We start from the raw sequence: 15,090 nt of genomic DNA, 5'->3' as shown, positions 1-15,090 counted from the left end.
GCTTCACTCCCAAACTATAGACAGCCACATTCTGCCGGCCAGTGGCTCTGCACAATATTCTTTTTAAAACCGTGCTACTGCCCAGGGTTCAGGTTGAGGTAAAATTTTCTGTTTTTTTTTTTAAATAATATTTTATTGAAAATTTTTGGTCAACCAACACAGTACATTGTGCATCCTTTACACAACATTGTAACAATACAGATAATAATGACCTTTTTTATTTAAACGAAAACAACAACAAATAAATAAATATTAAATAACAAAAAATAAAAACTAGCCCTAATTGGCAACTGCCTTGTCTCAGGCCAGCCCCCCCCCCCATCCCCCCCCCATCCCTCCCCCACCCCCACCCCCCAAATCCTGGGCCGCTGCTGCTGCCTTCTTTGTTTTCCCCCATCTATCTTTCCGCAAGATATTCGACGAACGGTTGCCACCGCCTAGTAAACCCTTGAGCCGACCCCCTTAGGACGAACTTAATCCGCTCTAACTTTATGAACCCCGCCATATCGTTTATCCAGGTCTCCACCCCCGGGGGCTTGGCTTCTTTCCACATTAGCAATATTCTGCGCCGGGCTACTAGGGACGCAAAGGCCAAAACATCGGCCTCTTTCGCCTCCTGCACTCCCGGCTCTTGTGCAACCCCAAATATAGCCAACCCCCAACTTGGTTCGACCCGGACTCCTACTACTTTCGAAAGCACCTTTGTCACCCCCATCCAGAACCCCTGTAGTGCCGGGCATGACCAAAACATATGGGTATGATTCGCTGGGCTTCTCGAGCACCTCGCACACCTATCCTCCACCCCAAAAAATTTACTGAGCCGTGTTCCAGTCATATGTGCCCTGTGTAATACCTTAAACTGAATCAGGCTTAGCCTGGCGCACGAGGACGACGAGTTTACCCTGTTTAGGGCATCTGCCCACATCCCCTCCTCGATCTCCTCCCCTAGCTCTTCTTCCCATTTCCCTTTTAGTTCGTCCATCATAGTCTCCCCTTCGTCTCTCATTTCCCTATATATATCCGACACCTTACCGTCCCCCACCCATTTCTTTGAGATGACTCTGTCCTGCACCTCTTGTGTCGGGAGCTGCGGGAATTCCCTCACCTGTTGCCTCGCAAAAGCCCTCAATTGCATGTACCTGAATGCATTCCCTTGGGGCAACCCATATTTCTCGGTCAGCGCTCCCAGACTCGCAAACTTCCCATCCACAAATAGATCTTTCAATTGCGTTATACCTGCTCTTTGCCACATTCCATATCCCCCATCCATTCCCCCCGGGGCAAACCTATGGTTGTTTCTTATCGGGGACCCCCCCAGTGCTCCGGTCTTTCCCCTATGTCGTCTCCACTGTCCCCAAATCTTCAGTGTAGCTACCACCACCGGACTCGTGGTATAGTTCCTTGGTGAGAACGGCAATGGGGCTGTCACCATAGCCTGCAGGCTGGTCCCCCTACAGGACGCCCTCTCTAATCTCTTCCACGCCGCTCCTTCCTCCTCTCCCATCCACTTACTCACCATTGAAATATTAGCGGCCCAATAATACTCACTTAGGCTCGGTAGTGCCAGCCCCCCCCTATCCCTACTACGCTGTAAGAATCCCTTCCTCACTCTCGGAGTCTTCCCGGCCCAAACAAAACCCATGATACTCTTTTCTATCCTTTTGAAAAAAGCCTTCGTGATCACCACCGGGAGGCACTGAAACACAAAGAGGAATCTCGGGAGGACCACCATCTTAACCGCCTGCACCCTCCCTGCCATTGACAATGCTACCATATCCCATCTCTTGAAATCTTCCTCCATCTGTTCCACCAACCGCGTCAAATTTAGCCTGTGCAATGTGCCCCAATTCTTAGCTATCTGGATCCCCAGGTAACGAAAGTCTCTTGTTACCTTCCTCAACGGTAGGTCTTCTATTTCTCTACTCTGCTCCCCTGGATGCACCACAAACAGCTCACTCTTCCCCATGTTCAATTTATACCCTGAAAAATCCCCAAACTCCCCAAGTATCCGCATTATTTCTGGCATCCCCTCCGCTGGATCCGCCACATATAGTAGCAGATCATCCGCATATAAAGATACCCGGTGTTCTTCTCCTCCCCTAAGTATTCCCCTCCATCTCTTGGAACCTCTCAGCGCTATCGCCAGGGGCTCAATCGCCAGTGCAAACAGTAATGGGGACAGAGGACATCCCTGCCTTGTCCCTCTATGGAGCCGAAAATATGCCGATCCCCGTCCATTCGTGACCACACTCGCCCCTGGGGCCCTATACAACAGCTGCACCCATCTAACATACCCCTCTCCGAACCCAAATCTCCTCAACACCTCCCACAGATAATCCCACTCCACTCTATCAAATGCTTTCTCGGCATCCATCGCCACTACTATCTCCGTTTCACCCTCTGGTGGGGCCATCATCATTACCCCTAACAACCTCCGTATGTTCGTGTTCAGCTGTCTCCCCTTCACAAACCCAGTTTGGTCCTCATGAACCACCCCCGGGACACATTCCTCTATTCTCATTGCCATTACCTTGGCCAGGACCTTGGCATCCACATTGAGGAGGGAAATTGGTCTGTAGGACCCGCATTGTAGCGGATCCTTTTCCTTCTTTAAAAGAAGCGATATCGTTGCTTCTGACATAGTCGGGGGCAGTTGTCCCCTTTCCTTTGCCTCGTTAAAGGTCCTCGTCAGTAGCGGGGCGAGCAAGTCCAAATATTTTCTGTAAAATTCAACTGGGAATCCGTCCAGTCCCGGGGCCTTTCCCGTCTGCATGTTCCTAATTCCTTTCACCACTTCTTCTACCGTGATCTGTGCTCCTAATCCCACCCTTTCCTGCTCTTCCACCTTGGGAATTTCCAGCCGATCCAAAAAATCCATCATTCTCTCCCTCCCATCCGGGGGTTGAGCTTCATACAATTTTTTATAAAATGTCTTGAACACTTCATTCACTCTCTCCGCTCCCCACTCCGTCTCTCCATCTTCGTCTCTCACCCCCCCTATTTCCCTCGCTGCTCCCCTTTTCCTCAATTGGTGTGCCAGCAATCTGCTCGCCTTCTCTCCATATTCATACTGTACACCGTGCGCCTTCCTCCATTGTGCCTCTGCAGTGCCTGTGGTCAGCAAGTCAAATTCCACATGCAGCCTTTGCCTTTCCCTATACAGTCCCTCCTCCGGTGCTTCCGCATATTGTCTGTCCACCCTCAAAAGTTCTTGCAGCAACCGCTCCCGTTCCTTACTCTCCTGCTTCCCTTTATGTGTCCTTATTGATATCAGCTCCCCCCTAACCACCGCCTTCAACGCCTCCCAGACCACTCCCACCTGAACCTCCCCATTGTCATTGAGTTCCAAGTACTTTTCAATGCATCCCCTCACCCTTAGGCACACCCCCTCATCCGCCATTAGTCCCATGTCCATTCTCCAGGGTGGACGCCCTCTTGTTTCCTCCCCTATCTCCAAGTCTACCCAGTGTGGGGCATGATCCAAAATGGCTATAGCCGTATATTCCGTTCCCCTCACCCTCGGGATCAATGCCCTACCCAACACAAAAAAGTCTATGCGTGAATAGACTTTATGGACATAGGAGAAAAACGAGAACTCCTTACTCCTAGGTCTGCTGAATCTCCACGGGTCCACCCCTCCCATCTGCTCCATAAAATCCTTAAGCACCTTGGCTGCTGCCGGCCTCCTACCAGTCCTGGACTTCGACCTATCCAGCCTTGGTTCCAACACCGTGCTGAAGTCTCCCCCCATTATCAGCTTTCCGGTCTCTAGGTCTGGGATGCGTCCTAGCATTCGCCTCATAAAATTGGCATCGTCCCAATTCGGGGCATACACGTTTACCAACACCACCATCTCTCCCTGTAATTTGCCACTCACCATCACGTATCTGCCCCCGTTATCCGCCACTATAGTCTTTGCCTCGAACATTACCCGCTTCCCCACCAATATAGCCACCCCCCTGTTTTTCGCATCCAGCCCCGAATGGAACACCTGCCACCCATCCTTTGCGCAACCTAACCTGGTCTATCAGTTTCAGGTGCGTTTCCTGTAACATAACCACATCTGCTTTAAGTTTCTTAAGGTGTGCGAGTGCTCGTGCCCTCTTTATCGGCCCGTTAAGCCCCCTCACGTTCCACGTGATCAGCCGAGTTGGGGGGCTTCCCACCCTCCCCCCCTTGCTGGTTAGCCATCATCTTTTTCCAGCTTCTCACCCAGTTCCCACGCAGCTGTATTTCTCCCAGACGGTGCCCCCCCGCCCATCCTTTCCCGTACCCACTCCCCCCTTTCCCCAGCAGCAGCAACCCAGTAATTCCCCCCTCCCCCCCCCCCCGCTAGACCCCCCGCTAGCGTAATTACTCCCCCCATGTTGCTCCCAGAAGTCAGCAAACTCTGGCTGACCTCGGCTTCCCCCCGTGATCACGGCTCGCCCCGTGCGGCGCCCCCTCCTTCCTGCTTCTCTATTCCCGCCATAATTATCATAGCGCGGGAACCAAGCCCGCGCCTCTCCCTCGGCCCCGCCTCCCATGGCCAACGCCCCATCTCCTCTCCCTCCCCACCTCCCCCCATCACCACCTGTGGGAGAAAGAAAAGTTACCATACCGCAGGATTAATCATACAATCCCTCTTCGCCCCCCCCCCACTCGTCCCACCACTTTGTCCAAACGTTCATTTTCGTAGTCCAATCATTCCAATTTTTCTTCTACAATAAAAGTCCACGCTTCATCCGCCGTCTCAAAGTAGTGGTGCCTCCCTTGATATGTGACCCACAGTCTTGCCGGTTGCAGCATTCCAAATTTTATCTTCTTTTTGTGAAGTACCGCTTTGGCCCGATTAAAGCTCGCCCTCCTTCTCGCCACCTCCGCACTCCAATCTTGATAGACGCGGATCACCGCGTTCTCCCATTTCCTACACCGAGTTTTCTTCGCCCATCTAAGGACCATTTCTCTATCCTTAAAACGGAGAAATCTCACCACTATGGCTCTGGGCGCTTCTCCTGCTCTCGATCCTCGCACCATAACTCGGTATGCTCCCTCCACCTCCAACGGACCCGTCGGGGCCTCCACTCCCATTAACGAGTGCAGCATCGTGCTCACATATGCCCCGACGTCCGCCCCCTCCACACCTTCAGGAAGGCCAAGAATCCTCAAGTTGTTCCTCCTTGCGTTGTTCTCCAGTGCCTCCAACCTCTCCACAGATCGTTTCTGGTGTGCCTCCTGTATCTCCGACTTCACCACCAGGCCCTGTATATCGTTTTCATTCTCTGCTGCTTTCGCCTTCACGACCCGAAGCTCCTGCTCCTGGGTCTTTTGTTCCTCTTTCAGCCCTTCAATCGCCTGTAATATCGGGGCCAACAACTTTTTCTTCATTTCCTTTTTTATCTCCTCCACGCAGCGTTTCAAAAACTCTTGTTGTTCAGGGCCCCATATGAAACTGCCACCTTCCGACGCCATCTTGGTTTCTGCTTGCCTTCCTTGCCGTTGTTCCAAAGGATCCGCTGCAATCCGGCCACTTTCCTCTCCTTTTTCCATCCGTGTCCAGGGGAACACCCTTCTGGTTTACCGCACGGTGTTTTTAGCCGTTAAAATTGCCGTTGGGGCTCCTATCAAGAGCCCAAAAGTCCGTTCCACCGGGAGCTGCCGAAACGTGCGACTTAGCTGGTCATCGCCACACCCGGAACGACAATTTTCTGTTCTAATGTCTGACCAATTTAACTTACTGCTGTAGCAAGGCTGGAGAATTTGGCATTATAGGACTGACACAAGAAGCAATGAATCTTCAGCTAGGAAAGAGAACTGGCACATTAGGAAAGCTGGAAGTTTTGTCCATCTTGGGGAGCACATATGGTTGTATATCTGAAAATCATAACAACGCATTTCAACGTGTATACTTACCAAGTGGTTTTGCTAGATCTACCAAAGTCAGCTGCAATTCCAGCAAAATATTGTTGCTATGTGGAATAGCCTGCCCTGTAGAGCAAAGCGAGTGATATATTTTTGGTAGTCTGGGCGACAGCAGGTTACAATTTAAATTGACAATAGTAAATGCAGTGAGTTTTGATGTGGGTGAGGATCAACACCCAAACCCAGAAAGAAAGAAGGCAGCTTTCTCCAAACCCTAATGTCCCTCAATACATTTTGAATGGATGCGTAAACTCTCCAACCTGGTGTTTGGCTTCCTAAAAGCTCCTTCCAACGAGAGGACCGAGGGAGGGAGTGTGTAAGCGGAGGGCTCACAGGGTGGGGGTCTGTGCAGGCTTCTCTACAGAAATGGGAACTGAGTCTCTTGGTGGCTGATCCTCACTTTAAGTTTAGTTGATTGAAAGACTTCAGTTCGGTTCAGTGAAGAGTCGGATTGATGGATGACGATCGGATGTCCCTTTACTTGGCTTGTCTTGTCCATGTGATGGTTCCAAATTACAGCTAACTGTCTGGTTTGCAGTTGGGATATCTGTCAGTCGGCCAGTCCACTCTGCTTCTCACTCCTGGGCTATGCATTCGCTCATTTCGCTCGTATCTCCCCTCACAAAAGTCATTTTCATGGCAGTCTTTCTGTTTGCCATCCTGCTGATCTTACCCAGTAGATGGGATACCTATGTTAACTTTAGGGTGCGCTGCAACTCTTTGTCCACCTAACTGCGTCGCACCCACCGATTGCGACCCCCACTTTGAAAAAGTCTGCGTTAGAAGGTGTGGTGGCTTGAAACATACGCTGCAGTCTTCCAGTAATAAAGAAAAGAGGTTTATTGATGAAAGACAAAGGCAGATAGATGAGAACCACAGGACATTATACAACAGGTCTTCAGCTCCCTGGTTCACTCTGCCTGGGGTCCTTCTCCCAGGGACCCCTGCAAACTTCCCATTGGTCAGGGTTCACACACAGACACGCAATTGACCCTAAGCAGGTCGTGTGGTCAATGGAGCTCACCAACTTAGGGGCCATGCTACCACGTCCCTCCCCCTTAAGTCCCTTAGTACACTTCCCCATAAATATGTACTAAAGTCATAATTGTTATCAGGGACAACCGAGGAAAAATACTCAATCAAAAAGTCAATTGATCCGGAGACCTCCTGGTCTGCCTGGACCTCGGAAGTCCAGCCACAGACTCGGCACTCCTTTGGGTGATCGGATGGTCCACAGTCAATGCCACCCTCAGGCAGGACCACTTCCACAATGGGAGAACTAGCCCCACCTCCCTTGACAGACACAGTTGGTTGAACAGAAGTGGGAGGTGACCCTGTTGGTTGGAACAAGCTACAGGAGTATTCACAGTACTCCAGGAACGCGTCGACTCCACCCTGGGAGTCATGAACCCTCGACTCCTCAGGTGGTTGACATGCTTTTAATGGACTTCCCGTTAACATCGACCACATAAGACAACCCCCCGACCAGGCAACAACCTGTCCTAACCACAGCGAACCTTCTGCGAAATTACAGGCCAAAACCTGGTCTCCCACCTGGAACGACCTGTCCTCTGTCTGCTCTGATCGCTGACTCTCCTGGGAGGCCTGACGTGCCTCCACCCTCCCCGCCAAATTAGGAAATGCAAGGTTAAATTAGGTTCTGAACCGACGGCCCATGAGCAACTCAGCTGGAGTGGCCTCTGTGTTTGAATGAGGGGTCGAGTGGTACAACAGCAAAAATATGAGCCAACCTCAGGCAAAGTGGTTCACTGACTGCTTTTTCATGGCGTTCTTGAAAGTTTGAATGGCCCGCTCAGCCAGACAGTTCAACGTTGGGTGGTAGGAGGTCATTCTTGTATGTCATATACCATTTGCTCTCACAAAATGCTGGAAATCATCGCTGGCGAAGGGGATGCTATTGTCCGAAATGATTGCCTCGGAAAACCCATGAATGACAATTACTTGGTGCGGAACCTCTACCGGGCCGCCAAGGTAGTGGTCCCCATCTCCTGGACCAATAGTGACTTCAAGTAGACATCTACCAGCACTAAAAACATCTTGCTCAAAACGGGCCCACATAATCCATGTGAACCCTGGTCCCAAGGCGACCTGGCCATTCACAAGGGTGAAGTATGGCAGAAGGCAGCAAAGATTGCTGCATTTGGCAAGGGTAGGACTGTTTTGTAAAAGCCCTTCAATGGTCTTGTCTATTCCTGGCCACCAGACCTAACTGCGTGCCAGCATCTTCATCTTTGCCCTGGGTGGCTGCTGTGTAGCTCTTGAAGGAGGGACCCCCGAGCCTGAGGCAGGATGACCACCCATGATCCCCAAAGAATCATGCCATCTTCACACGTCAACACATCCTGTCCTCAGCAGTTCGGACTTCTCTTAACACCAGCCAGACTGTATCATTCGTTTGACCTCTGAGAGAATAGGGTCTCTTTGAGTCCAGTTGTGGATGTGCCCTGTGGATACTGGCAGGATGTCTAGGACATTTAGGGCTAGAATGATCTCCTGGGGTACTGGTGGTGGCGGAATGCTCTTAGGCAGGGGCAGGCAATTTAACACATCCACATTAGCAATTTGTGTCCCAGGCCGGTGCTGAAAAACATAGTTGTAAGCTGCCAACAGCAGGGCCCCATGCTGCACCCTCACCGAGGCTATGGGCTTATCTTCCCTTAACAAGCCCAGCAATGACTTGTGGTCAGTCACTATGTCGAACCGCCCGCCGTCCACATACTGGTGGAATTCTTTCACAGCGAATATAACTGCTAAGCCCTCCTTCTCAATCTGGGCATAGTTTGGTAGTTTTGTAATTTTGTTCTGCTTCAGAAACGGCCCTTGATGGCGTTCTGTACTATCTCCCATTTTGTGGGATAAAACAGCCCCTATACCGAAAGGGGACGTCAGATGGCAGCACAATTGGCTCCCTGGTTCAAAATGCATCAAGAGGTTTGAATATTGCAATTTATGCTTCACAACTCGGAAAGCTTTTTGAGGCTCCTTCCGTTGCCACCGCTGATTCTTCCTTAAAAGTAGGTGCAATGGTACCAATGTTGTGGATGGATTTGAAATAATCCTATAATAATTGACCGTACCGAGAAAGGACTGAAGCTCGCTGATATTTCTGGGTGCAGGGACATCTCATATGGCCTTAACCTTTTCTTTCAAAGGGGGCAACTCTGTTGCATCAACACAAAATCCTCGGTAAGTCACTTCAGAGGCCTCGCAGGTACATTTTTCACATTTTAGGCAGAACCCAGCATCACAAAACCTCTTTAGTATTTCCTTTAGGCTGGCCATGTGTTCATCTGGTGCAGTGCCGGTGTCTAGCACATAATCACGGTCAACCAACACTGTGGGAATTCCCTGGAGGAGATTTTCCATCGTGCACTGGAAGATAGCGCAGGCTGAAGAGAGGCCGAAAGTCAGTCTGGTATACAGGAAGAGGCCTTTGTGTGTATTTATTGTTGCAAACTCCTCATCCAGCTCTAGATGCAGGTAGGCAAGACTGAGGTCCAACTTTGAATAGATGAGGACCCCCGCCAGCTTGGCGGAGAGGTCTTCACTTAGGGGAATTGGATACCGATTGACCTGGGCAGCCTGGTTTATGATCATTTTATTGTCCCGACAAATCCTTATCAGCCGATCAGGTTTTAGAACAGGGACTGTCGTCGCCGCCCACTCTGAAATCTGAACCTGCTTGATTATCCCTAGCTCTACCAATCTCTTTTGCTCTGCTTCGCCTTTTGATGCAATGCATATGGAACTTGCCTGGCTCTAAAGAACTAAGATATTGAATTTGGATTTACATTTTTACACCCTTAATTCGGCTCAATTCTTCATGGAAGACACCTTCATAATTCCTCAAGACATCTTGGAAGACACCATCAGATATTTTGAAGATCTCCAGCCAGTTGTGCCTAATCTTCTGCAACTAGTCTCTTCGCAACAGACTGGACAACGATCAGGCAGATTGTACACCACCTGGTGGATTGGGCTGCTCTGAGGAGATTCAAATTCTTCAAAAAATGTCTAAAGTTAGGCTACAGTATTCTTTAAGCTTAAAGACTGTGTTCCTGCATACAGATACTGGAAGATCTGTTCACCCACTACACCGAAGCCCCTGTGTTGACTTCCATTTTAAGGGGTTTACTCCTTGTCTTAAGACAATTTCAATCAGAGCCATTTTATTCCATTGGACTGCATTCAACCAAATCAAATACTCTTTTCCAGAATTCTTCTCCAATATGTTCAGTGGCGCTGTGTACTTTTTGTTTTGCAATGGCCTGCTCTGCCTCGCATGGCAATACGCTTGAATGTGCTCCTTTAAGTTGCAATAGAAGCACACAAACGTCCAAACATGATAGCTCTCCTGGGGATGGTCCTCTCCGCAACAATAGCAGTTCACTTTGGATTTGCTTTGAGCCCCCCCTCCCCACGCCAATTCCTTCCCGCTCCTTGGGTTCCGGTCCTGTCCCAATGACCGTATCTGACTCTGAACTGTGCCTGTTGTTCCCGCCACAGACCTCGTAGCTGTATTTCCCCATACTTGATTAACCTCTCCTTCAGCCACACTTTGAAGCTTAGTGGCGCTTTCTTTGGCACACTCTGTCACCTGAGCTATCTCAATCACCTTTTCCAATATTAATTGTGATCTCTGCCAGAATGAAAATGAAAAAAATGAAATGAAAATCGCTTATTGTCACATGTAGGCTTCAAATGAAGTTACTGTGAAAAGCCCCTAGTCGCCACATTCCAGCACCTGTTCGGGGAGGCTGGTACGGGAATTGAACCTGCTCTGCTGGCCTTGTTCTGCTTTACAAGTCAGCTGTTTAGCCCACTGTGCTAAACCAGCCCCTCTGAAGAAACTTCTTCTGGCTATTGAGATAGGGGTGGCACAGTGGTTAGCTCCGCTGCCTCACAGCTTCAGGGTTCCGGGTTCAATTCCGATCTCGGGTGACTGCCTGGGTGGAGTTTGCACGTTCTCCCCGTGTCTGTGTGTGTTTCCTCCGGGTGCTCCGGTTTCCTCCTACAGTACAAAGATGTGCAGGTTAGGTGGATTGGCCATGTTAAATTGTCCTTTCGTGTCCAAAAGGTTGGTGGGGTTACTGATGCTTTTTCCAACAGCCGGTGCAGACTCAATGGGCCGAATGGCCTCCTTCTGCACTGTAAATTCTATGATAGTTATCGATCCCGCAAACCAGCCAATTGCACAACATGTCACTGAGCACGATCCCAAAGTTTCAGTGCTTAGCAAGCTGGCAAATTCTGACTTTAAAGGCTAAGTCAGACTCTTCATGGCCCCCCACTGCAGAGTTAAACATATAACATTGGAGGATAATTGAGGACCATTAACCAAATTCACTAGCTGGTCAAAGACCTTCGAGTAGGATGCCACCGGGGAGGTGAGGTTCCTAATCAAATTGTAGGTCTGGGGCTCGCAAGCTGTCAGAAGTATCCACCTTCTGCTTGTCGTCACCTGTGATCTCATTCACGGTAAAAGAATGGACCGTTCAATGTACTGGCTCCTTGGCTCAAGCTCTTGTTCAAATGGGTCGTTTTCCAATGAGTTATTTCCACCCACGGTTTAATGATTCTGACTCTTGCTAGAGTTTCTGTTTTCTCAACCATTCCCCCCCCCCCCCCCCCCCCCCCGCCCCCCGCCCCCCAACCACCACCACCACCAACCATTGATGACGACTGCCAGCTGCGATCAAAAAATGTGTTCACCAATGTGGTAGCTCAAGACATGTACTGGAGGCTTCCAGTCATAAACAAGAGGGGTTTATTGATGAAAGGCAAAGACAGGTAGATAAGAGGCACAGAACACTATACACTTTACTCTTCCGCTCTCTGGTTCACACTGCCTGGGGTTCTACCCCAACGCCTTGTGCAAATTCCCCATTGGCTGGGGGTTGCATGTTCCTTTGCGATAGGCCCTGAGCCAATCATGTGGTCAGTAGAGTCACCCCCTTAAAAGGGCCACATACCACAGAGGGGAACCTGATGATGTTCCCAAGATATTGGTCTTCTAGCCTACTTGACAGTAGAGGTCATGATGCTGAGTGTTGCTGTTGAAAGGGTGAGGTTGCTGCAGTGCGTCTTATAGATGGTACACACTGCAGCTCCAGTGTGCCAATGATGGAAAGAGTGGATAGTCAATGGCGGGGTGCTGATCAAGCAGACTGCTTTATCCTGGATTGGATCCAACTGTGTAACGAGTATTCCATTGCATTCTTTACTTGAACATTGTAAATGATGGAAAGGGTTTGAGAAGTCAGGAGGTGAGCCGTGTCGCAGAGTACTAGCCTCTATCCCACTCATAGTCCCATTGTTAATACTGCTGGCCCAGTTAAGCATGTACTCAGTGGTGACTGCAAGGATGTTGATGAAGGGGTATTCAGCAATAATTATCTTTCCTCTCACATTAAGTCCTCATGTCTGTCTGAATTGAGGCTGTAATAATATTTCAAGCCAAAAGTTCTGGTGGAACTCAAACTAGATGCCAGTGAGTGGGTTATTGGTAGATGGGGCTCACTTGATAGTCCTACTGATGATTCTTTCCATCATAATGAAGATATTCAGAGAGCTGGTACAACAGTAATAGGCCGGTTTAAGTCTGTTCTGCTTTTTGTGGTCAGGACATACCTAGGCAACGTTCCACATTATTGGGTAGTATCGGAGTTGTATTGGAATAGTTTGGTTAGGTGGCCTGCTAGTTCTGGTGCACAGGTGGACTGGTATAACCACTGCACACAACACTTTCTCAATGAATTAAACAGAATTGTCTAAACACAATTTCCTTTATGATGATGGGGACCTTGGAAAAAGGCCAGCTGGGATTGGCCATTTGGCACCACAACACAAAAATATTTCAGCTTTGATTCTGTGACACACGCACACATGTAGGCACGGTCACAGGTGATAATCGGAATGTTTAGGCAGCCACCTTCTCCCATTAACTATTTGGTTATCGGCTAACGTAGTGATATGGCAGCATTACAAAATACTGAGTGGCTTGCTAGGTTACTTCAAAGAAACCTGCCGACAATATTATAGGACTGAAGTTACGTGTAGCAGGGGATTTTCACAGTAACTTCATTGCAGTGTTAATGTAAGCCTATTTGTGACACTAATAAAGATTATTATCCTTCCTTTTAAAAAAAATATATTTAGAGTACCCAATTCTTTTTTTTTCCAATTAAGGCACAATTTAGTGTGGCCAATTCACCTACCCTGCACATCTTTTTGGGTTGTGGGGGTGAGACCAACGCAGGATTATTACCTTTCCTGAAGTACATTAATTTGGGTTTTTACTGACAGATTTAATCATTATTTTTATTTCTGATTTATTTATAGAATGTACAGTGCAGAAGGAGGCCATTCGGCCTATCAAGTCTGCACCAGCCCTTGGAAGGAGCACCCTACTTAAGCCCATACCTCCACCCTATCTCCATAACTTAGTAATCCATCTAATAATTTTAGACACTAAGGGCAATTTAGCATGGCCAATCCACCTAACCTGCACATCTTTGGACTGTGGGAGGAAACCGGAGCACCCGGAGGAAACCCACGCACACACGGGGAGAACGTGCAGACTCCGCATGGACAGAGACCCAAGCCAGGAATCGTACCTGGGATCCTGGAGCTGTGAAGCACCAGTGCTGACCACTGTGCTACCATGCCGCCCTGATTATCGGATACATTCAGTTCAATCTTACAATTCTACCACTGGGGAGTTCCTTCTTATTTTCACAGGACCTGGGCCTCGTTAGCCTGGCCAGTAACTTTATTACCCACCCCTAGTTGCCCTTGAGAAGACTGGTGGGAGCTACATTCTTGAACCATGCAATCCACGTAATGAAGATGAAATGAAATGAAATGAAAATTGCTTATTGTCACAAGTAGGCTTCAAATGAAGTTACTGTGAAAAGCCCCTAATCGCCACATTCTGGCGCCTGTTTGGTGAGGCTGGTGGAACACCCATGTTCAAGGATTTTGACCCGGCAAGTGAAGGAACGGTGATATATATCCAAGTCAGGATGGTGAATGGCTTGATGGGGTACTTGCAGATGGTGGTGTTCCCATGCATTTGCTGCCCTTGTTCTCCTAGGTAGCAGAGGTCACGGGTTTGGAAGGTGCTGTCGAAGGAGCCTTGGTGAGTTGCTGCCGCAGTGCATCTTGCAGATTTTGCCCACTGCGGTCACGGTGTTTCAGTGGTGGAGGGAGTGAATGTTTAGAGTTGTGGAGTGAGTGCCAATCAAGTGGGCCATTTAGTCCCTGATTTGTTGAGCTTCTTGCTTGTTGATGGCACTCATTCAGGCAAGCAGAGTATTCCACCACACATGACTTGTGCCTTGTAAGATGATGGACATGCTGGGCGGGGGGTTAGGATGTGAGCTTTCCTTGGCACAATTCCCAGCCTCTAACCTGCTCTTGAAGTCACAATATTTATATGGCTGCTCCATTTATATGGCTGGACAATGGTAACTCCCAGGATATTAATAGTGGGGAATTCAGCAATGGTAATGCCGTTGACTATCAAGGGAAGATGGTTGGCTTTTCTTTCGTTGAAGATGGTAATTTCCTGGCACTGGTGTGGCTCAAATGTTACTTGCCTTTTGTCAGCCCAAGCCTGAATATTGTCCAGGTTTTGCTGCATATGGTTGTGGGAACACTATATCTGGATTGCAGGCCCATTACGTAACAATGATTAGGCTGACTGTTTTACCCTATTGAATCCATGAATTCTTGGAATTTGGGTAGGTCGTCAGGAAATAATTTTCCAATTTTTCTTTTAAGGTTTTTGTTGCTTTTTTGCCTTTCTTAATAACTTAAATTGGGGACAATAGTGCGTGAGATTGCACCATCTAGTGGACAATCTGAGCATTGTTACACCTGATGGTCTTCCCTCATCCATCCTATTGTTAACATGCAAGAACTTTAGGCAATGCATTAAGACTGTTGCAAGTCTGTTTTGGAAATGGGAAACCTGAGGGTTGCATTTCTGGCTCCAAAGATGCATAATTATTTTAAAGACCCAACAAGGGATCTAATTGCTGGTTGTAGGACCGTTTGCATCTACTGAAATATCTACCAAATCAATTCTGAGGGAGCTTGGTTTAAGAATGAAGTGAATAAAGACCCTGGGATTTCTCAGATTAAGGAGTGAAAGTGATTATTTGA

This window comes from Scyliorhinus torazame, chromosome 1 (assembly GCF_047496885.1).
Source record: "Scyliorhinus torazame isolate Kashiwa2021f chromosome 1, sScyTor2.1, whole genome shotgun sequence".
Classification (NCBI taxonomy): domain Eukaryota; kingdom Metazoa; phylum Chordata; class Chondrichthyes; order Carcharhiniformes; family Scyliorhinidae; genus Scyliorhinus; species Scyliorhinus torazame.
The sequence above is the reverse complement of the archived record's forward strand: the minus strand, read 5'-3'. Positions refer to the sequence as shown.